At 44.4% G+C, this 24380-nt stretch overlaps 1 protein-coding gene across 9 annotated transcripts in view; it reads right to left on the reverse strand.

Moving 5' to 3' along the window:
* sytl2a (synaptotagmin-like 2a) overlaps positions 1 to 23857 on the reverse strand; it is a 162634-nt gene extending 138777 nt beyond the window's left edge. For 5 of the 9 annotated variants that reach the window (XM_038818132.1, XM_038818131.1, XM_038818130.1 and 2 more), the window contains exon 1: positions 23730 to 23857. The gene's annotated coding sequence lies outside the window, so the exon portion shown is untranslated. Of the gene's footprint in view, positions 1 to 9683; positions 9721 to 11712; positions 11850 to 23729 lie in introns of those variants that run through there. The other 4 variants (XM_038818134.1, XM_038818133.1, XM_038818127.1 and 1 more) reach the window with 3 other exon arrangements.
* Positions 23858 to 24380: the final 523 nt, after the last annotated feature.

Below are 24380 nucleotides of genomic sequence, written 5' to 3' on the forward strand. Positions count from 1 at the left end.
CCCCTTAACCCTATAAACGGTTAATTTTTTTTTTAAATCAGAAATTTTTGCTGAAAATCTAGACAGGCAAATTATTATCTAAGTGGAAAGCAGATTCATAATGCATCTGGGCAGAGGGATCTGGGTGCCTTTGTTCATGAATCACAGAAATTTTAGCATTTGTTGCAAAAGGACTGGAGTATCAACAGAGAAGTTGTTGCAATTGTATACGGTGTTCAGGAGTGTTGTATCCAGTTTTTGTCTCCCTATTTGAAGAAGGATATGGTGGCATTGGAGGCATTTCAGAGGAAGAAGTAGTAAGGTGGGGTTACAAGGATAGGGTGGGGACTTTGGCCTGAGGCGGGTGCTCTTTCAAGACTCAATTTAGCCTTCTGCAATTTTGGAATTCTACAGTTCTAGCCCAATTTATTTCCATCTACGAGACAGCAGCGGCCTTCATTCTTGATGTAAAAGCTGGAAACATGGGGAGCACAGTGGCTAGCATTGCTGCCTCATGACGCCGGGGACCCGGGTTCGATTCTGGCCCCGGGTCACTGTCCATGTGGAGTTTGCACAGTCTCCCTGTGTCAGCATGAGTTTCACCCCCGCAACCCAAAGATATGCAGGTTAGGTGGATTGGCCACGCTAAATTGCTTCTTAATTGAAAAATTGGCATTCTAAATTTATTGGAAAAGAAAGTAAAAGCTCATAGCGACTGTTGCGTGCTTCTCCCGTGATCAGGACTACCGCAGGAATGGTGCGACCGATTGCTGTGCGACGCTCCTGACACCCACCCCTCGCACTTTGAACACCTCGAATTAGATCATGTTTGACAACTCCTTTTCCAACTTTTTGCTCCATTTCCCTTGCCTAAATTTTTAAAAAAGTCTTCAAAGCTCCAACTGTCCCAGCATTCATAGCATTATCAGTGGTGTGTGGGTGTATGGGGGGGGGGGGGGGGGGGGGGGGGGGGGGGGAAGAGAAAAGAGATGGAAACAGATCCAAATTGAATGGAATTCAAGGAAACCTGTCGAGATGCCCAAAACTTGGCATTGGTAGGTGGTTAACTGTGAAGAAAAGGGTTGCAGGGTACAGGAAGATATAGTTGGGGTGCTCAGATGGGCAGAGCAGTGGAAAATGGCATTTAACCCTGATACGTACAAGGGTGATGCACTTTGGAAGAAGAAACAGGACAAGGGAGTATGTAATGAATGGCAGGAATGCTGGGAAGTGTTTCCTAGGATGTTTGTGTGTTGTAACCTGTTTTGATACAAGTTGGTAATAAAATTAATTGTTTTAAAAAATGAATGGCAGGACACTAGGAAGCTCAGAGAAATAGAGGGATATTGGGGTACTTGTTCACAGATCCCACAAAGGCAGCAGAGCAGGTGAATAGAATAGTTAAGATATATGGGACGCTTGCCTTTTCAGTTGCGGCATAGAATATAAAAGCAAGGAGGTTACGTTGGAGCTGTTCAGAACGTTGCTTAAGCTACAGCTGGATTACTGTGAGCAGTTTTGGTCACCTCACTATAGAAGGAGGTGATTGCACTGGAGGAGGCACAGAGGAGACTCACCAGGATGTTGCCTGGGATGGAGCATCTGAGCTATAAGTAGAGACTGGACAGGCCTGGATTGTTTTCTTTAGAGTAGAGAAGTCTCAGGGGGCATCTGATTGAGGTGTATCGACAGGGTAAATAGGAAGCAGCCATTTCCCTTGGGTGAAGGGTCAATCACAAGGGACATAGTTTTAGGGTGAGGGGCAGGAGATTCCGAAGGGAATGGAAAAAAAAAATTTTACTCAAGAGGGTGGTGAGGAGAATGCTAAGAATCTGGAATGCATTGCCTGGGAAGGAAGAGAACCTGGAAACCTCAACCTATAAAAAGCACTTGAAACACAATCACATTCAAGGATACAGGCCAAGCGCTGGCAAATGGGATTAGCATGAGACTGGGGGTTGTTATCGTCAGTGCAGACCCGATGGGCCGAAGGGCCTTTTCTGCACTGTACAGTTCTATGGCTTAGAGGTTGGATGCACCATACGACACAATAAAATGACAAATATGGCCAAAACAAATTCCACAGATTTCTCAACAACCCACCCAGATGTTCGGTTGACTCGTCAACCAATCTCACAAACGCCCTTCTTAAGGGTTACACCTTCACCGCTAAAGAGCTCATCTTCAAATTCTCTCCAAAGGTCACTCCAACTCCAGCTTCAGAACACCTGAGGGTTTCAATCTTGCCTTCTGAGGTTCCATTCCCCTGGATTCCCAAGTACACACAAACATCAACGTACTAGTAGAATTTTGGCCACATTGAGTAGAACTGTTCCAAAAAGCCAATGGCCAGCAGCAGAGTGGCAGCAAAGAAATGCATTGGTCAACTACCCCAGCTAACAGTAATTGGTGTGGTGACAAGGGAAACAAAACAAACCAGAAATGTCTCAAAAGAAACAGAACGTCATTTGTGCAGAAAGAAGGGTCACTTTCAGGCCATATGTTAAAGCAAACAGCCTGTATAGAATAAGGAAAAAGAGGCAAGATCCACAAAACTAGATGATATTTGTGTTGTTATTGAGATGCCTGGTGATTTAGGAACCATACAGAAGCTACTGGAATGTTGAGATCCTAGCAGAGGGAAACAAGACACAAGTTAAATTGAACATCGCTATGTTGACCTGTGACTGGAGTTAAAGTCCTCTTCAGCAATCATGAAAAAACCTAAATGGGTCAGGAGATATGGAAATCAAGGCCAAAGGACAATGGGATGCAACCTTTCAAGAGAAAGAAAATTTCAAACCTAGGTAATCCTGAACCAGAGCTGTTCACTCTTTTAAGCAGGAAATCCTGTACTGACTTGTACCTGATTTGCAGAATAGGAGAACTGGAAAGTCAATAAATATTTGCCTAAAAACTTTAAAAGGAGTGTACTCTCTGTGCGAAAATGAAGCCAGTGTGTCAGTTTACATCCAGAAAAGTGTTATGCATCCATTCTTGCCAAAAAAGGTGAAGCAACAATTCACTATGGTGAAACAAGGGGTTATTTCACCCGCAACAGGACCAGCAGGCTAGTACTCGGGGATGATCCCAGTGCCAAAACTCCATCTACTCCATCAGAATTTGTGTAGGAGTTACACTACTCAACAAAGCAATGGAATGCAAAGTTCATACTGTGCAATCTATGGACAAGAGCTTAGAAAAAATTGGGAAAGTGTTCAACCTTGATGAAACTAGATACAAAGAGTGTTTTTTGGCAACTGCCCCTCGTAGCAGAGTCTACATTGCTCGCAACTTTTATTACACAGTTTGGAATGTTTTGTTTCAAATTACCTCTCAGCATCAAAAATCTTCAAGAGGATGATGTCAAGTATCCTAGACAATGGAGTCATATGTCACATGAATTATGCCCTGATCCATGGATCCACTCAGGTAGAACATGAACACTGTAACAGGAGCTATGCTGCAAAGCCTTCATGGAGGACTTACACTAACAGCCAGGGTGAATTCTCAGAGCCGACCCTCATGTTTCTTGGGCATATTGCGGATACATCCAGCGTCAGATTAGATCCACAGAAGACGATCAATCAAGCAGTTACCAGCTGCTCCGAATGTGCTTAAGATCCAGTGATTCATGGGTTTGCTAAACCAAGTGAGATGTTTCTGCCCAACTCTGTTGTCAATGAGCCAAAAAGTCAACATGGTGCTAGGAGAGGGCCAAGATGCTAACATGCATGTGCATTTTCTACAGGATTGATAGCTGTAGTCTTTTGAGATTTCAATGGATAGAAAGTGCTGACCAGTTTATTACACATCCCATTCACTGACAGAATGAACAGAGATATGCAGAGATCAAGGAAGAAGCATTAGCTGTTAAATGGGTTTGCGAATAGTTTGCAGATTATGTTCTTGGTCTCTATTTCAAGATGGAGACACAACACAGTGACCACCTTAAGGTTTTAGCAAAAAAATGCCTCCATAAGTACAATGATTCAGACGGAGGATGGTGAGGTTTGATGCAAAGGCAGACAACTAGGCAAGATAGATGAAAGCTGCAGGGTCACACTTCTGAAGCATCGATTATACTTCACTGAAGCTGATATTTAGCACACATGGAATCCCAGAGCTTATCTCAGATAATAGACCATGTAATAATGGGGCTCCAGGTGATCACCTGTGGTGAAGCAGCAGCAAACAGTTATTACAGGCAGGAATTATTTACAAACTACATATATTTACACATATTACCAGACAATGACTCCACACTCCTCTCTCAGTCCAGGCTGAGTCTGTGAGTTTTAAAGGCCCCCAGGCAGCTGAAATTGTGCACTTTGTTCTCATTGACCTGGGTGTCATGTGCCTCAGGGTTTGCCGAGGCTTCATTCAGGGAGGTCACGTGGTGCTCAATTCTCACCGCAACAGACTGAAAGTTGAAAGGGTTCATGGCATCTTATGGATTTACTCATACTACAAACCCTCAAATGAGTGAGTGAATACAGTGAAAGCATTACTGAAGAAGCACAACGACATCCAACTTGCACTTCTGAGCTACACCAATCACACACGTACAGAAACAACATGCACACAATTCCAGCCAGATGTCACAAAGTACGCAACATACCAGGCCTCCAATCAGGACAGCCAGTTTGTTCCAGAGACCAAGTTCAGCTATGGACAAGTGGTTGAATAGATACCAAGGGTCCTACCTTATCCAGTTATCTACACAATCGAACAGAAATAGGTGGCGTAGTGGGTAGCACTGCTGCCTAAGGCACCGAGGACCCGGGTTCGATCCTAGCCCCCTGTCTGTGTGGAGTTTGCACATTCTCCCGGTGTCTGCACGCATTTCACCCCCACAGCCCAAAGATGTGCAGGTGAGGTGGATTGGCCACGCTAATTTGCCCCTAAATTAGGAAAAAATAATTGGGTCCTCCAGATTTTGTAAAATACAGACCAGAGACAACCAGGATGGTGAACTAGAGTCATCTACAAATTCTCCTTTTGCCTAGCAGAGCCCAAGAGATCAGACAGGATTCAAATCACCAATTGCCTCCAAAGAATAAAAAAGGACCTGCGAGCACGTTCAGGTACATTTCTGAAACCATCACAATAGTTGTCTACAGAAAAAGTCAGACTTGGGGGTAATACATGATATGCTAATATTTCAATATTCGTGCTCACCTTTGTAGACCTGGTGGTATGATAGAGCCTGCAGGCTGTGGTGTCCAAATAAAGTTAACATTTTCCTTACCTCAGCAGACTCTAAATATTCTATGTCGTCACAAAACCAAGAATAATTCAGACCAGGTTAAAAACAGCTTCTTTAAAATGTTACAACTCTGTTCCAGATAGGGCAGCACAGTAGCATTGTGGCTAGCACAATCGCTTCACAGCTCCAAGGTCCATCCTCCCCGTGTGTGCGTGGGTTTCCTCCGGGTGCTCCGGTTTCCTCCCACAGTCCAAAGATGTGCAGGTTAGGTGGATTGGCCATGATAAATTTCCCTTTGTGTCCAAAATTGCCCTTAGTGTTGGGTGGGGTTACTGGGTTATGGGGATAGGGTGAAGGTGTTAACCTTGGGTAGGGTGCTATTTCCAAGAGGCGGGGCAGACTCGATGGGCTGAATGGCCTCCTTCTGCACTGTAAATTCTATGATCTATGATGACAGTAATGCCAAGGACATGTATAGATAAGTAATCATCGTTACGATCTAATGGAAAAGTTTCTAAATATGGCAGTGAGCGGGAATTGCCGGGTGCTTCCCAATGGCCGACCCGGCAAGACTGCTACTGGTATTGCCCCACTGGCTTCACGCGAGAAGTGACTGTCCCGCTAGCTGATTCGCCGGGACCCCACCCGGCAGCTCCACGCTAACAAGGGGGAGCAGTTCTTAAACTGATCCTGCAGAGCAAACCCCAGACAGAACGTAGCCATGCCGACACGCACACCCATTCCACAATTCGGAGATGCCGACCCGGCCAGGCTGTTGGATGTGGTGGAGCCCAGATGGGATACCCTGTTCCCCAGGGGGTCTGCCACAGGGCAGCCAATACCGCCTGAGAGGTAGTAGAAGCAGTTGGCAGTGCGGGCTGTGACAAGGACGACTGCCACCCAGTGCTGCAAAACGCTAAACAACCTCCACGCAGCTCTTGGGCGTTTGTTTGCTGGCTGCTGCCTCAGTGGTGTTGATACGAAGTGTCCAGACCTCATGATCTGATTGGAATGCTAGGCAGTAGCATCCCGCCTGCGACATGCATGTCTACCCACAGTAATCCACTTGGAAGCTGTGAAGTGCTCACATTAATAATATTGCCAATACGCTATTCACGATTGACTGCCACAGTCAGTGGGAGTTAAAGTGGCCTTCACCATGTTACCACAGACGGGGCTCTATCCTGCAGTGTTCGGCGGGGCGGACAGGCAGCAGCTGGAGTTGCCCCCATTATTAGTATACATTATTCATGGGAGAGGGGGCTTGTTGGACCATTGGGCAATGAGCCCCTCACCCCCAGCCCAGGGGTGACCCCCCATCTGATGGCGGCTGACCCCCCCCCAAACCAGGCCCGATACCGCTCTTTCTCCCCCCCGGACAAGGCTTGTTACCCAACCCCCTCCACCCCATTATCTTCCTCCCCCCCCCCAGTTTCTTCCTCCCCCCCCCCGCCCTGGGCTGATTGCCCGATTTTCAAGATGGCTACTCACCCCTGATTCCCACAGCAGCCATTGCGCTAGCTTCACATTTTTAAATAGGTGTGCTGAAGAACATCTGCATGAATGCTCACTGGGGAGCCGGTTAGATCAGGGGAGGCCATTAGATAGGGGATCCTACCCTTTAATGGGATGGAAACTAGGTGCTATTGGTTTCTCCCCACATTAAGACAAGATCCAGATCTTGCCAACAGGAGTGGGTTAGTTGGATCAGAAACCGATCGGCACCTGGCACGGTTCCCGATTTTGGACTCTCCTGCATTCTAACCGGCCCACTCGGATCCGTGCCTGGTGCGACACCGTGTGTCATGCCCCTGACTTTCGGCCCACTACTATTTCTCCAACGTATCCTTCTTGAGCCTTTCTACATCACAAATTCTGATCCCAGGATTTAACTAGCTAGGTGTCACGGCAAACGCCAATGACTTGTAAATAAGGAAATCAATTGTTGCAGAGCGCAAATGCTGTTCTCAATTTTCATTCACCTTCCGATATGGCTGATTGGTCAACATACTGAAGTAGGACCCAATCCAATTTTATCCTCCCTACCCAATAACACCCAAGATCAGCTATCATGTTCCAAAGAGAAAACATTGACAGCAATTGAATCATCAAGTATTGCAGTGAAACAAGAAATATTCATGATCAAATTTTGCAAAATTGTGTGAAGGAAAATGATAAACAACTTTGCGTGCAGTACCAAAATGTTAATAGTCTGAGATGCTTAAATGAAAAAAACGCTTCAAAGCTTTTAATAAACAAAGTATAAACCAAAGGCTATTTACGTCAAAGACTCAGTTATCTAAAATTTAACTTAAATAATCAAGTTAGTCTCGAGAAAAATAAGATAATTTAGCAGTCATAAGGTTGGACAGGATTTAATCAAATCAGGGTCCATTACTCCACTTCATGGCTCTTTACAAATAAAATCCACATTTATTTATACTCAAATGGGTCAAATGTTGAGATTGCAAAGAAGACAAAACTATCAGCTTTCACCTTCACCACAACTGTAAAGCTGACAGCACCTTCAGGTACCTATGTGCCATTAAATGCAGTCAGCGATTACTTGTTTCTCCACGATGCACCGCAAGAGAGGTTGTTGCAAGCATCTTTTGAAATCGCAGATTGATCCATATTTCCACTTTTGGTCTAGTCTCACCATAAAATGTTTTGGAAAGAAAACTGGAGTCTTGTTGACCAAGGTGTAACTGAGGTTTTACTGATAGGCCAGCATGGTAACACAAGTGGATAGCACTGTGCTTTCACAGCGCCAGGGTCCCAGATTCAATTCCTCGCTGGATCACTGTCTGTGCAGAATCTGCACGTTCTCCCCGTACCTGCGTGGGTTTCCTCCGGGTGCTCCGATTTCCTCCTATAGTCCAAAGACGTGCAGGTTAGGTGGATTGGTGACGATAAATTGCCCTTGGTGACCAAAAAGGTTTGCAGGGGTTATTGGGTTATGGGGATAGGGTGGAAGGAAGGGCTTAAGTGGGCCGGTACAGACTCGCTGGGCTGAATGGCCTCCTTCTGCACTGTATGTTCACAGTGTATTAATTTCATAATTACTTAGGACCTGACTAATTTCTCCACTCTGATCAATTATGTTTTAAAGTTTATAATAACTCATCTTCTGCCCTAATCTTTTGGATATGATCCAAACCTTATTGTGCAGTTTGGAAAAAGAATATTTACTTCCTCAGTATCAGTCTGAGGATTTATTTTTTTAATTCATTGAAGGTACATGTGCTTCATTGGCCAGGCCAGCATTCCTAATGGCCCTTGAAGTGGTGAGTTGCCTTCAATATATTTCCAAGACAGCATGGCTTGGAGGAGAACTTCCAGGTGGCAAAGTTTCCATGTATCTGCTTCCCTTGTCCTTCTAGATGACAGAGGTTGCAGGTTTAGAAGGTGCTGCCTATGGAGCCTTGGTGAGATTCTGAGGTGCATCTTATAGATGGCACACACGGTTACTACTGTGTGTCAGTGGTAGAGGGACTGGATGTTTGTAGATGCGGTGCAAATCAAGTGGGTTGCTTTGTCCTGGATGGTGTTGAACTCCTCGAGGCTTCACTCATCCAGGCAAGGGGAGTATTGCATCACACTCCTGCATTTTGAAAATAATGGACAGGCTTTGGGGAGTCAGGAGGAGAGTTACTTGCCACAATATTTGGAGCCTCTGACCTGCACTTGTAATCACAGTATTTATAATTGATTTTCTGGTCAATGACAACCACCAGGGTGTTGATAGTGGGAGATTCAGTGCTGGTAATGCTATTGAATGTGAAGGTTTGATGGGTAGATTCTGAGAGATTGACATTGGCATGGAAGTAATGTTAATTGCCCCTCATCAGCCCAAGCCTGGATGTTGTCCAGGTCTGGCTGTATTTGAATGCGACTGAACTTTGTGCAATCAGTAGTGAACAGCCCACTTCTGACCTTATAATGGAATGAAGGTCATTGATGAAACAGCTGAAGATGGTTGGGCCTAAGACACTACCCTGAGGAACTCCTGCAGTGATGTCCTGGAACAGAGATGATGGAGATTGGAATCTAGGTTCCCAGAACATTACACTGGGTATCTGGATTACTAACCTACAACAAACCACTCACCATCACCTCCCCAATGTGATTGGCTGTTTAGCCTGCTAAATGGCACTGTTGCTGCATTCTGCCATAAAAGCAACGTTGAAAAGGTAAAATCCATGCAACAACAGCTTTCTTCCACGTCAGTTGCAAACTCTCTTGGTTCACCTCCAACCACAAATTCCAAATCATTGTCTTCATAAAATGTGTTGGACAGTAGTCCTAATATTTCAGATTTATCCTGGAGCACATGGTCAATCTTTGACTAAATATTTCCTCCAATCTCCAGCCATACCCATATCTTTATACCCTGGGCGAGATTCCCCAATAATGGGGCTATGTCCCCACTCCAGCTTGAAAACGCGGGCGAATCACTCACTTTCCTGAAGAAAGTCCAGTGTTATTCTCCTACCTGGAGAGGGCAAACAGGGCATCGGAGTAGTCCTCGCATCTCCAGCTGCTGATACGGGGCCCTGCACTTCCGGTCGGAGGTCCGTGCATGCGCATGGCGAGGGCCTGCATCGGCCGCACCATGCGACATGGCGGACCCACACCACGGACCGGCACCAAAAAGTTGTGGCCCCCGATCAATAGCCTGGCCGTCCCCGAGGTCTCCCCCCCCCCCCCCCCCGGTGAAGGATCCCCCGCTCCCCACCAGGGCGGCCGCTGACCGGGTTCCCGACGGGTGGAACCACGTGAGAACCACGCCGTCGGGAACTCGGCCAGTTACACCTGGAGAATGCCGTGGGGGCCTCTGTCAATGGGCCCCTACGCGCGGTGCATAGACCGCACGCGCGCGATTTGCAGCAATTCTCCGGGGACTGGAGAATCGCGGGAATGGCGTTGGGCCGAATTTCGGCATCGACGCCCATTCTCCACCCCTGCACCGATCGCGAATTTGGCGCGAAGGCTTGGAGAATCCAAGTACAAAGTACAAAAAGCCCATGAGTGCTTCCAGGATGGGGGTCATTTGTGCATTTGTTTCTACCCTTTTTCCCCCCTCACTCCACCATATTCTCCCCTTAGCTTTCCTCCCCCCTTAGTTTTCCTCCCATTTCTATCCTGATCATCAAAGCTCCTTCTCGTTTGACCCCTCATTACTTTGCTTCCCCTCCTTGCCTCCATGCCAAGGCTTCCTTTTGTCAGGGATTGAAAGGAGGTTGGACAAACTGGTTGTATTCAAAAAGGGTCATCTTAAATCCATCAGTGCTGTAAAACCTCCAATCCATTTCAAAACATACTGCCCTCTGCAAAGTCTTTGGGGTTCCATCAAACTCTTACATTCCCTTTTTGAATCCCTCCAGCCTAGAATATACCTAATCACAGTATTGAGACAAAGTTCATGCCTTCCTCAACTCCTCTGCTTAATTGGATACAGTTGATTACACATTCCTCCTCAACAATACAGCTCCAAGTTCAGGTTCTAATCATACCTTATCCAAATCTCACCAATGCATCATCAGCAATGTAGTCTCGGCCCAAGGCTTGGTCTCATGACATTAACACCCACATGGATACGATGTCAACTTCACTTTTCCGAAATCTCTCCTGACTCAATGCTATCAAGTCACGCAAGGGTTACAGATTCTGGGGCGGCACATGGCACAGTGGTTAGCACTGGAACTGCGGTGCTGAGGACGCGGTTTCAAATCCAGAATCTGGGTCACTGTCCATGTGGATTTTGCACATTCTCCCAGTGTCTGCATGGGTTTCACCCCCACAACCCAAAGATGTGCAGGTTAGGTTGATTGAAAAAAGTAATTGGGTACTGTAAAAATTTTTTAAAGGGTTACAGATTCTTAAAACAATTCTGAATTCCTGCCATAAACTTTGCTCCTTTGCCAGTAGCTCTACTCGCTCTCCCCAGCAGTTCACACATGTAAAACTTCCTTCAATAAAACAAACATTTGTATATCACCTGTAGTGTAGAAAGACATTCCAAGGCAGTTCAGAGACATAATCAAAAATAGATGCTGACCTAAAAGGATATCTTAAAAGGGATGAAAGAAGTGGACTTTAAAAGAAGAGTGAGAGGTTGGCAAACCTACATCGCTGAAAACAATGTCATCAGATGTTTAACTGGAACAGTCATAATGAGAGCCTTGGCCACAAGAACATGGCAGAGAATGGATAATCTATGAAAAAGGTTCCCCTCCTGACCTCACAAAGTACGCCATTCAAAAATCAAGGAATGGAATACTCGTCATTCACCTGGATGGAAGAAGCAAAAGCAACACTCAACATGCCATGCAGGATTGAACAATTCACTGAACTGATGCTCCTGCCACTGGATGCCACAAGAAAGTCCTGCATTACAAGCACACAAGGGAGATGCAGTGTTTAAGACTTATTGCACACACTTCAACAACTCAAGTCCATTCAACAGTCTCTCTTTCCCTGCAATAATGACCAAGAGCTGCATTCCCGGAGAATACTCTCACCTCAATTTCTCTCCAGGTCAGACATCATTTATTCATCACTGCTTGATAATCGTGGACTTTCACACCCAATAACACACAGAAGCACCATTTCACCTCATTTTCAGCGTCAGGCAATAAATATAGCCTTGCCGGTGTCACTGATATCCAAAAAATAGAAAACAGTATCATGAATGTGGTACAGCATAGAATGGAGACGGCACATCTGTTCACCACTTTATAAGACCACAAAAGTGGCACTTAGACCTTGTGTACAAATGTAGAGTGTAATTCTGAAACTTTATTGGAACAAATAGATGTATACACACAGAAAACATTAGAGAGGCAGTTAGCCCCGGCTGCTCATATACAATGCAAGAGTGGCTGGTATGACATTAGCCAAAAGGATTGGATCCAACCAATGGCCCATTCTTCATGCTGGGTTTTTTAAAAATGTCAAGAGTGAGGACATGGGAATTCCTCCCAATTTTATGAAGGCTAATGGAATTCCACCCAATTTTCTGAATGGTACCTGTTCCTACCTCCAAAATATGCTCCCCCTCCGCAGTATAAAATATACTTTTCCTCTCCTTGACACAAAACGTAAAAACTATTGAATATTACACTACAAGTATTGAGGCAGTTCAAAAAAAGTACCAGACAAAGTTGATCAAATACATGCATTGGTATACAATGCACACTCCCAATATCCTTGTGATTACTAAACATACATAAAACCACTGAATTATTTTACTGAAATTTAAATTTTAAAAAAGATCTGACCATTGGCAATATGTTTTACCTATGGAAAGCTGGCACCTCATCATCTCGGATTTAGTAAATTGCCAACTCCACAAACATCTTGCAACTTTGATGGCAGTCAAAAGGATTGACAACCTCAGCTATTTAACATTTCCCCTATTTAAAGTTTTGTGCAAAATCAAAACATAGGACAAAAAAAAGCAGCATTTTGAAAGAAAGAATGTATGCAAATAAATGGTCTTCCTGTTTGATAATATCCTTATTGTCCTGTGTGACACACTTAAAAGGCATGTTAAAAACACAGATGGGATATTTCCTGAGCATGCCAGGATGACCTTTCAGACTCATGCAAGGTGCAAAAGGACCTCTGTACCAGTATCAAAACCAGGCGAGTCAGAGATTCTTTTCATGCTAAAGCTGGGTGAATTAAATGAGATCACAGCACATGTGGTAGTACCAGTTTTGAATGCATACTAGGAAAGCATGACTACTAGTAGCCAAGTAAAACAATTGCCCTCTTCAAGAACATCAAAATGGGGCAGCGTAGTGCTTAGCACTGTTGCCTCACAGCACCAGTGACCCTGGTTTAATTCTGGTCTTGGTTAACTGGCTGTGCGGAGTTTGCACGTTCTCCCCGCGTCTGCGTGGATTTTCTCTGAAAGAAAAAATGAAAATCGCTTATTGTCACGAGTAGGCTTCAATGAAGTTACTGTGAAAAGCATCTAGTCGCCACACACCGGCGCCTGTTCGGGAGGCTGGTACGGGAATTGAACCGTGCTGCTGGCCTGCCTTGGTCTGCTTTAAAAGCCAGCGATTTAGCCCAGTGTGCTGAACCAGCCCCGTTTCCTTCCACAGTCCAAAGATGTGCAGGTTAGGTGGATTGGCCATGATCAGTGCGGGGTTATGGGTTAGGGCGGGATAGTGGGCCGAGGTAGAGTGCTCTTTCAGAGGCTTGGTGCAGAATCAATGGGCTGAATAGCCTCCTTCTGCGCTGCAGGGGTTTTCCAAAAAAAGAGAAAACTTGCATACTATCCCACCAGCACACTTCTGGAATCTTTAGTCAAGTGGCCAACCTTCATGCAGGAATACAGGATTTTCCGACATTCATGTTGTCAGGATCCTACGGTCCTGCTGATGGCACATCCCCACCACAGGTTACACAGTAGGATGGAGAGAGTTCAATGGGAAACCCGTTGACAGCGGCGGGACCAGAATATCCCACACCCAGCCACTGCGAGCCGCCTTCTGCCACTGCAGAACATACTGCGGAGGGGGAGGAAAATCCCACCCATTGTATTTTTTTTTTTTATAATTGTGATGGGCAACACAACAAACCCAATCTTCAACTGACACATTGTGAGAGTTTGGATAGTTCTAAAAAAGGAGGAACCTGATAGATTGCTCTGTTTACCCAGGACATTTTCCCCTCACCAATCCACAGATCATCAGTAAATAGAAATGAGAACAGAAGCTGTTATATTGCTCCAGAGATCCAATGACATCAATCAGTCAGGGGCAGCACGGTAGCATAGTGGTTAGCACAATTGTTTCACAGCTCGACGGCCCCAGGTTCGATTCCTGGTTTGGGTCACTGTCTGTGCAGGGTCTGAACGTTCGCCCAGTGTGTGCGTAGGTTTCCTCCAGGTGCTCCAGTTTCCTCCCACAGTCCAAAGATGTGCAGGTTAGATGGATTGGCCATGCTAAATTGCCCTTTGTGTCCAAAATTGCCCTAAGTGTTGGATAAGGTTGCTGGGTTATGGGGATAGGGTGGAGTTGTGGGCTTGGGTAGGGTGCTCTTTCCAAGAGCCGGTGCAGACTCGATGGGCCGGAATGGCCTCCTTCTGCACTGTAAATTCTATGATTCTATGAATCAGTTTACATCCCTGACAGAAATAAGGTACAATGTTGTATTCAAATCCAGTAAATGTGCACTCTTGTTATCTCTCTCCTTGAAGGAAAGTTTAAACTATGTAGTCAAAATCCCAACGTGTGAACCTCCCTTTAAAACTTAATGGTTGTAACATTAACAGTCGGTAACCTAGAATAAGAGATGGACATCCTTTGCCAAAATCCAGAGTGGAGGAGGTGGAAGTCATGTGACATGAACCTCTAACTGGTGAAACCAGCAATATTGCATCATGCTACTAAGAAACCTCAATCTGCTATTTTCCAAAAGGGGCTCGGCCCAGGCAACTTACTACACCCAATGGACAGTTTTCTGCTGGAACCACCGTACCATTGCCAAGAAGACCAATTCATCTCATTGTGGGAAGTCAACTCTACTGGAATAGTAAATTGTCCAGTACCAGTTTTAAGTGTGGAACCTTAGTGATCTGGATTTTGATTCTGGGCTTTGGACACACAAGCAAAACAATAATTCCCTGCTCCATGATATTTGCTCGGCAAATCTTTCCCTCTGCACCCCTCTTTTATTGTACAAGTGCCCAGGGGGCTATGCAGCAACCTCCCCTCCCACATTTTTGAGTGTATGTAAATAAACAAAACCTTTGATTAATCTTTCTCCAGTTTGCTGTGGGGTTATGAATTTTTTAAAATCTGGATCACACTAAAATGGAGGGTTTGGGAAACACAGCAGCACTCAAAAATAGAACAGAAAATCCAAATGCCTTTCTGTTAATGGACTGTGGCAAGAGGAGGAATCATGTTTAAATTAATCCCAACAACCACACCCTCCCCCCCCCCCCCCCCCTCCGCCTCTCAGCAACATATCATTTTTGCTTCATCATCTTTTAAACTCATACATTTGGAGTGTCCTTGTATAAGAATTAATTATTTATTTCTCACGTGACCTGCACAGGAGACCAGCTTACAAAAACCATTGCCATCTTTCACCAGAGCGCATCTCAAAGCATTGCATGTTCAGAAATCCATTGGAAGTAAAGACCGGTTTAGTTTAGTTGGCTGGACAACTGCAATGCTGAACAAGGCCAACAGCGTGGGTTTAATTCCCGTACCGGCTGGTGTTATTCGTGAAGGTCCCGCCTTCTCAACCTTGCCCCTCGTCGAAGGTTCTGTTGAACCGCGGGTCAAATCACTACCAGTTAGCTCTCTCCCTCAAAAGGAGAAGCAACCTATGGTCCTCTGGGACTATGGTGGCGACTTTACCTTTAAACTATATGTATATCAGGAAGAAAAGGACAATAGATTGAAAAATTGAGGAGTTTGTGCAGACGTGGGAAGGAGATATGTTGGCTACAATGGGATATTGCAATTGCAAAGGCAGGTACAGATAATGGAGGTTATTTAGCTCATCTCGGTTATCCTTTTATAGAAATATTTGGTCTCATCGCAGCTTGCAACTGCTTCAAGCGATTCAGTTTTGCTTTCCTAATCTTATCTTGTATAAGCACTTTCTGTCTACAGTCCTTAATTAACATTTTACCGCTATGTTCCATTGCCTCCTTTCCTCCAAACATGATTTTAAATTCAAATAGTGTTTTTTTTTTAATAAACGTAGCGTACTCAATTTTTTTTTCCCCCCCAATTAAGGGGCAATTTAGCGTGGCCAATCCACCTCGCCTGCACTTCTTTTGGGTTGTGGGGGTGAGGCCCACGCAACCATGGGGAGAATGTGTGAACATTGGGACAGTGACCCAGGGCCAGGATCAAACCTGGGACCTCAGCGCTGTGAGGCAGCAGTGCTAACCACTGCACCACTGTGCTGCCTTACAGAGTAACCTTTTCTACACTATCAAGTATTTGTATGCCTTCAAGAGGAGAGCATTTGTTAATCTGTTTGCAACGCTTCCAATGTTTTCTCCCCCTGCATTAATTTGATTTTTTTGATACTTCAAAAGGATGTTCCATTTGAAAGTAATCTTAAAATGCTTCACAGCTACCATGTGAACACAAGAATTTGCAGCTTGTCGTCAACAAAGAGACAGCCATTTACGAGACGCGGCTCCAAGAATGTACTTAACAGCGCATCTTAAAAAGGGTGTGTCGGCAAAATGCTTGAACATAAACATGCTAAACAACTCAAGTATTTGATTTTTGTACTAGAATGATGGAGTAATTGGAAGGAAGCTACAATTATCTAGTTTATTGCTAATTCATCATTTTGTCTGCTGTGCAGAAATTACAGAGAATAATTCAATTTATCCTTTGATACACAAAGTTGAGATATGCAACAATATTCAATTGCTGCCACCCCACTGACCCAATTCTTTTTAAAATAGGTTTACACAGCTGGCAGATGTGTTCGCGGACATCTTTAACCTGTTCCTACTCCACTCCGAAGTCCCCACCTGCTTCAAAAAGACCACCATCATATCGGTGCCAAAGAAGAACCAGGCAACGTGCCTCAATGACTACCGCCTGGTGGCCCTGACTTCAGTCATAATGAAGTGCTTCAAAAGGTTAGTCATGAAGTTCATATTCCCAGACCGCCTTGATCCACTGCAATTTGCACACCGCCACAACCAGTCCACAGCAGACCGCTGCAACCAGGCCACCTCCCTGGCCCTACACTCATCCCTAGAGCATCTCGACAACAAGGACTCCTACATCAGACTCCTATTTATTGACTACAGCTCCGCCTTCGACACAATGATCCCAGCCAAGCTCATATCAAAGCTCCAAACCTGGGACTTGGCTCCTCGCTCTGCAACTGGATCCTCGACCCACAGACCATAATCAGCAAGAATAAACAACACCTCCTCCACAATAGTCATAAATACCAGGGCCCCGCAAGACTGCGTACTTAACCCCCTACTCTACTCCCTGTACACACACAACTGAGTGGCAAAATTTGGTTCCAACTCCACATTCAAGTTTGCTGATGATACGACCATAGTGGGCCAGATCTCGAATAACGGCAAGTCAGAATACAGGAGGGAGATAGAGAACATAATGGAGTGGTGCAGCAACAACAATCTATCCCTCAATGCCAGCAAAACTAAAGAGCTGGTCATTGACTTCAAGTACTGTACACACCCCTGTCAATATAGGGGCAGCACGGTAGCATGGTGGTTAGCATCAATGCTTCACAGCTCCAGGGTCCCAGGTTTGATTCCCGGCTGGGTCACTGTCTGTGCGGAGTCTGCACGTCCTCCCCGTGTGTGCGTGGGTTTCCTCCGGGTGCTCCGGTTTCCTCCCACAGTCCAAAGATGTGCGGGTTAGGTGGATTGGCCAGGCTAAATTGCCCTTAGTGTCCTAAAAAATAAGGTTAATGGGGGTTGTTGGGTTACTGGTATAGGGTAGATACGTGGGCTTGAGTAGGGTGATCATTGCTCGGCACAACATCGAGGGCCGAAGGGCCTGTTCTGTGCTGTACTGTTCTAATTCTAATTCTAATGTCAACGGGGTCGAGGTGGAGATAGTTGCAGTTTCAAATTCCTGGGGGTACACATCTCCAAAAATCTGTCCTGGTCCACCCACGTTAACGTTTCCACCAAGAAAGCACAACAGCACCTATTCAGGAAACTATGGAAATTCGGCATGTCCACATTAACTCTTACCAACTTTTACAGATGCACCATAGAAAGCATCCTATCTGTCTGCATCACAGCCTGGTATGGCAACTGCTCGGCCCAAGACTGCAAGAAACTTCAGAGAGTCGTGAACACAGCCCAGTCCAGTCCATCACACAAACCTGCCTCCCATCCATGGACTCCATCTACACCTCCCGCTGCCTGGGGAAAGCGGGCAGCATAATCATAGACCCCTCCCACCCAGCTTACTCATTCTTCTAACTTCTTCCGTCAGGCAGGAGATACAAAAGTCTGAGAACAGACTCAAAAATAGTTTCTTCCCTGCATTTACCAGACTCCTAAACGACCCTCTTATGGACTGATTCGATTAACACTCCACCCCTGTATGCTTCACCCAATGCCAGTGTTTACGAAGTTACATTGTGTACCTTGTGTGGCCCTATTATGTATTTTATTTTCATGTACTTAATGATCTGTTGAGCTGCTTGCAGAAAAATACTTTTTACTATACGGTCGGGCAGCACAAGTGATTAGCACTGTGTCTTCACAGCGCCAGGGTCCCAGGTTCAATTCCCTGCTGGGTCACTGTCTGTGCGGAGTCTGCACACTCTACCAGTGTCTGCGTGGGTTTCCTCTGGGTGCTTCGGTTTCCTCCCACAGTCCAAAGTGCAGGTTAGGTGGATTGGCCATGATAAATTGCTCTTAGTGACCAAAAAAGGTTAGGAGGGGTTATTGGGTTACGGGGATAGGGTGGAAGTGAGGGCTTAAGTGGGTCGGTACAGACTCGATGGGCCAAATGACCTCCTTCTGCATTGTATGTTCTATATTCTTGTACCTTGGTACACGTGACAATAAACAAAATCCATTACATCTGTCAGCAAGTACAAATACCCCAGGATTTTGGATAGAAGATAATCTAGCAAATTCAGTCTAATCCAAAAAAGACAATCACATCTGGTACCATATACTTCACCTGCTGTCTATATTTATGTATTTTTATTGTGTATCCTCATGTATTTATCTTATGTTCTTTGTTTTGCAGTATGGAGCGACCTGCCTGGACTGTACGCAAAACAATACTTGTCACTGTACCTCAGTACACGTGACAATAAATCTAAATCTACCGGCTGAGGTTATTCATGAAAGCCCACCTTCTCAACCTTGCCCCTTGACTGAGGCGCGATGGTAAATCACCACCAGTCAGCTCTCCGCCTCAAAAGGGAATGCAGCCTATGGTCATCCGGGACTATGGCGACTTTACCTTACCATGTGTATTCCATGAACATTTGTTGTGTTTGAGGTAATTGAGTCAGTTGAAAATGGCACATCTCCACTTTTGTTGCAGAATGTCACCACCAAATTGGGTCATGATCCTAATGTAGTAGGTTTCAGATCTCATTCAAGGCATACCATCACAAAATTAAAAGTAGTTGAGCTCCAGGCAACAAATTGTTTTGTATTTACATATCTAGTTTGACAAGACCTGAATTTCAGTACTGATGTGTTTCTTGCTGAAGAATATGTTCGAGGATGCTTTGCCACACATGTAAAACAATGAATTGAAGTGTTTGGCACAGGGTGGGCAGAAATATCACTTATACAAGTTTGAAAAATAACTGAAATAATTAAATCTATTACATCTTTTTGACAGACAGTGGTATCATTTAATCAACCAAATATTCCTTAAATGATTCACATTTAAAATTGTTAATACCTTCCATATGATTCAACTGATCCTAATAAATATTCTACAGAATTTGCAACCTGCAAACCTTTGCACAGGTTCCAAACCTGGATGGCTTGTTTCTACTGGAAACAATGTCAAGAGCTTGAATAAAATAAAGTTTTAAGAATGGGATACAGTAAAGAAGTTTGGATAAAATAGAGTTTGAAGAATGGATAAAAAGAGGCATTGATAAGAGTGCAACTGGCTGAAGGGGTATTGATACGCGACTTCGCTTAGAAAGTAAATAGATACTCAAGTGAAGTGGGGAACAACAGAAGTATAGAATTTTTGGTGTTCAAAGTGGAGACATGAGGATACAGTTCACAAGTATGCGCCTAAAAACCTGGTTTCTAAAGCAAGTTATTTAGATAGGAGTAGATCAACAAGGAAATATGGTGCATTCATAGCTGTGTAAATCTGTACTGGCAGGAGAGGTGGAAAGGAGAAAGAAGCAGCTGGAAAAGCAGATGTGATCACTGCCACACCCAGCTGGAAAGCAGAAATCAGGCTAAAAGCTGCTCATTTGAAAACCTCAAACTACACTGAAGCAAAGGCAGCTTCCTAATTGTAAAAGATAACTCGTGGGTGGTAACTATTTGCTGGATTTAGGTCATACTGTATGGGATGATTGCTTTGTGGCAAGGGATATTTGAGTTCAGGAGCATAGATAGATGGGAATGGGGTTAATTCCGGAATATTCCGGTAGCATGGTGGTTAGCATCAATGCTTCACAGCTCCAGGGTCCCAGGTTCGATTCCCGGCTGGGTCACTGTCTGTGTGGAGTCTGCACGTCCTCCCCGTGTGTGCGTGGGTTTCCCCCGTGTGCTCCGGTTTCCTCCCACAGTCCAAAGATGTGTGGGTTAGGTGGATTGGCCATGATAAATTGCCCGTAGTGTAAGGTTAATGGGGGGATTGTTGGGTTACGGGTATATGGGTTACGTGGGTTTAATTAGGGTGATCATTGCTCGGCACAACATCGAGGGCCGAAGGGCCTGTTCTGTGATGTACTGATCTATGTTCTATAGTGAGTGCAGCCATTATTCTAGTTAAGTGGACCTTTGTTTTATATTGTGACCTTTCTTGTTGTGCATTTTACTGTTAATAAACTTTATTTTATTTTAGAAATTACAACAAGACTAAACCTTTGTTTGCAAATCCGTCCTCACATTTTACCAAAATGGAGAAAAAACTCTTAAGAACTGGCATTCTAGGTTACCCTTGCATCTATCATCAGCAGGGATTCTTACACTAGATTTTGGCAATCTTAGTTAAGGCTCAATTGGTTTTACATAACTTGAAACATAGTTGCAAATTTAGTTTTCATGCTCGCATATATGACTGAGTCAGTGTACGATGAAGGCATTAGTCATCCGAGCAACAATACAATTGTTTGGAAATCCAGACAGAAACCTGCAGTTTCAGTGCATAACAATTCAAAGCACGCAATTTCACAATCTACAGGGATTTTAAAACCCCAATTTAACACCCAAGCTACAACGTTTGATCTATTTCATTCTTTTTAACCTAGGTTTCTTAATTTTCAATCTCTGACTTGAATATACTCAGCAATTAAGCACCTACTGTTTTCTAGGATAAAGAATCTAAAGACTTACAATCTCTTGAATGAAGAAATTTCTCTCACCTCAGTTCCAAATAGCTGACCCCTTACTCAAAGACTGTGATCTCTAGTTCTGGACACCCAAGCATCCCCCATCAAGTTCCTGAAGAATGGTGCATGTTTCAGTGATATCAAATTCTAAACTCTAGAGAGACTGCAAGCCTAAACTGCTGAATCCCTCAACCCCCCCCCCCCCCCCCACCCCCAGGAATCAGTTTAGTAAACCAGCATTGCAATCCCTCCAAGGCAAGTATGTCCTTCCTTAGTAAAGAGACCAAAATTGCACACAGCATAATTCCATTATTGCAACCAAAAGATAAAACGCTGGAAAATCTCAGCAGGTCTGGCAGCATCTGTAAGGAAAGAAGAGAGGTAACTTTTCGAGACCAGATGACCCTTTGTCAAAGCTCAGGGATTTTGAAACTGCTAAGTGAGAAGTAACATTCATGCCACACAGTGGTTGACAATAAAAATCATTTACTCCTTTCACCACTAGCACATTGGCAGGAGATTGTCATCGACTTCAGGAAGCGTAGTGGAGAACATGCCCCTGTCTACATCAATTGGGAACGAAGTAGAAAGGGTCGGGGGCTTCAGGTTTTTAGGTGTCCAAATTACCAACAACCTGTCCTGGTCCTCCCATGCCGACACCATCGTTAAGAAAGCCCACCAACTACTCTACTTTCTCAGAAGACTAAGGAAATTTGGCATGTCAGCTACAACTCTCACCAGCTTTTACAGATGCACCACAGAAAGCATTCTTTCTTGTTGTATTACAGCTTGGTATGGTTCCTGCTCTGCCCAAGACCGCAGGAAACTACAAAAGGTTGTGAATGTAGCCCAGTCCATCACGCAAACCAGCCTCCCATCCATTGACTCTGTCTCTATAATTCCTGCAGCCTCAGAAAGGCAGCCAGCATAATAAAGGACCATACGCATCCCGATAATACTCTCTTCCACCTTCTTTAGTCAGGAAAAAGATACAAAAGTTTGAGGTCACGTACCAACTGACTCAAGAACATTTCTTCCCTGTTGTCATTAGACTTTCAAATGGACCTACCTCGTATTAAGTTGATCTTTTCTCTACACCCTAGCCATGACTGTAACATACATTCTGTAGTCTCTCCTTTCTTCCCTATGTACAGTATGCGTTGTTTGCATAACATGCAAGAAACAATACTTTTCACTGTGTACAATAATAAATCAAATCAAGCATGCTATGTTATCTAAAGAGGCACTGTAGCAACTTGCCAAGTCTCCTTCAACAGCACCTTCTAAACCTACAACCTCCACAAGAGCAAGGGCAGCAGGCAGATGGGAATGTCACCACACACAAATTCTGCTGCAAGCCACATACCACCTAGACAACTTATATTGTCTTTCCTTCGTTGTCAGTAGCTCAAAAAAACCTAGGAACTCCCATCTTAACAGTACTATGGGTGACCCCAAACTAGATAGACTGCAGCAGTTCAAGGAGGCAGCTCACCACTACTTTCTCAAGGGTAATTAGTGTTTACCAGAAATACACAACCCAAGAACAAATAAAAAAGTTCAAGATTTGTTTTCGGTGGGACAGCACGGTGGTGCAGCGCTTAACACTGCTGCCTACAGCGCTGGGGACTCGGGTTCAATCCCAGCCCTGAGTCAGTCTGTGTGGGGTTTGCACATTCTCCCCGTGTCTGTGTGGATTTACCCCCACAACCCAAAGATGTGCAGGTTAGATGGATTGGCCACGCTAAATTGCCCCTTAATTGGAAAAAATAATTGGGTACTCTAAAATTTTTTTTTGGTGGCCTTGGTCAAGGCAAGGAAATCTGGAGAACTCCCAGTGGCAAGCAGCTAGTTGGAAAGGCAGAAAGGACCTTAGTTTAAAAGGGAACCCAGAATAATGTAACATTCCCCTATACCGCACAGTACTCCAGAATTGGTGAGCCATGTCATTACAGATTCAACATTTGAAACAGATAATAGTTAAATTCATGGCTAAAATAGCTTACTCTGGTGCATTAAGTTAAAAATGAAATAATTTCACTTTCATTAAAAAAAAGTTCAAATGGGGTGTTAGTTTCACAGCTAACAATCCTACTTTATGCAAAAACGATGTGGGTGGTTTGGGAAAAGTACTTGTAGAAAGGAGCAGTTCTTTCCGAAAGTTATTTCTAATGTAGGTCCTCCTGCTTCCTGGATGAACAGTGACTATTAGATTGTGCGCATTGCAAACATACAAGTTACATGTATAAATGTGCCTTTAAACAAGTTTGTCAAAAGCTAACTTTCACATGTTGTTGCTCCCGTCACTGTTAATCTGTAAACCTATATGCGTACTAACATGCCGTGAGTATTACCCATCCAACATTAACACTTTTCATGATCAAACAAGCACACTTGACTCACCAATACAAACTTCGTCTAAGGAAAAACATCGCAAGTCACAGATAACACATCAGAAACGTTTAAGTTGGTGCCTGTGCTAAATATTTACCTTCTCAAAGCCAGCGAGCAACAAGAACCCTCCGTTGAGCTTGTCAAGAGGATGTTGAAGCAAAAACAAATCTTAGTGCATTCAGCAAGGGCTGACCAATCTGCAGTCTCCACCCTACAGACTAATTAATACACTGCATTCCTCTGACACTCACACCCAACTCGGCACGGTCGCATGCAATAACTGAAATGGATTCTGACCTGGATTCTCCACCTAATGCCTGATCCCCAAACAAACTCGGGTAAATAAACAGTTCGGAGATGCTGAAACAGCATTTATATAGTGGACTGGTAATGACTCTTCCCCGCGTAATACATCCCATTACTATTTCAGTTTTTCCCACAACTTGTTTCACATCGATTATCGAAGCTGACGATTATTTGCGTCGATGTTTTCTTCCCCGATGAGTTGTAACGGTTCAATTCGGCGAGTTACAGTCAAACGTTGAATCTCACAGTCAAACGTTGAATCTCGAAGGCCTGTTGTTGTATTCCTCCAAATGTTTTCATCATCGTTAAAATACAAGGGCTCTCAACTTCCACTTTTAGGATTGGCTGCATCAAGCACTCCCTAGCTCGTTTGACCAGTAAGTGTCAATCTCAATAGTCTGCATCTTGAATACATCTTTACTGTAAACAAAAGTCCAACGTT

Source organism: Scyliorhinus canicula, chromosome 14 (genome assembly GCF_902713615.1).
Source record: "Scyliorhinus canicula chromosome 14, sScyCan1.1, whole genome shotgun sequence".
Taxonomy (NCBI): Eukaryota; Metazoa; Chordata; class Chondrichthyes; order Carcharhiniformes; family Scyliorhinidae; genus Scyliorhinus; species Scyliorhinus canicula.